The sequence below is a fragment of the Pteropus medius genome, unplaced genomic scaffold (genome assembly GCF_902729225.1).
Source record: "Pteropus medius unplaced genomic scaffold, Ma_sr-lr_union100, whole genome shotgun sequence".
NCBI classification, from domain to species: domain Eukaryota; kingdom Metazoa; phylum Chordata; class Mammalia; order Chiroptera; family Pteropodidae; genus Pteropus; species Pteropus medius.
Genome location: NW_024356248.1, coordinates 303,163 through 303,376, shown reverse-complemented (window position 1 = coordinate 303,376; position 214 = coordinate 303,163). Strand labels below are relative to the sequence as shown.

General features: G+C 48.1%; 1 protein-coding gene across 1 annotated transcript in view; it reads right to left on the bottom strand.

The window, feature by feature from the left end:
* NRXN2 (neurexin 2) overlaps positions 1 to 214 on the bottom strand; it is a 93,353-nt gene that overhangs the window by 76,899 nt on the left and 16,240 nt on the right. The window lies entirely within an intron of this gene.

Genomic DNA, 214 nt, shown 5'->3' with positions numbered 1-214 from the left:
AAAAAGGAAGAAAGAAAGAAAAAGGGGAAAGAAACAAAGAAAACACGAGTCATCAAAATCAGCCAGAGAGAGGGGAGAAAAAAGCTTTTGCTGCCACAATTTAAAAACCCTTTTTAACTTGTGACAGACATCGGGGGAAGGCCCCCAGCCCAGAAGCTGAGGAAAGGGGCCCGATGCCGAAACAGAGGGTGGAGGGTACGAGAAGGGGGGAGAG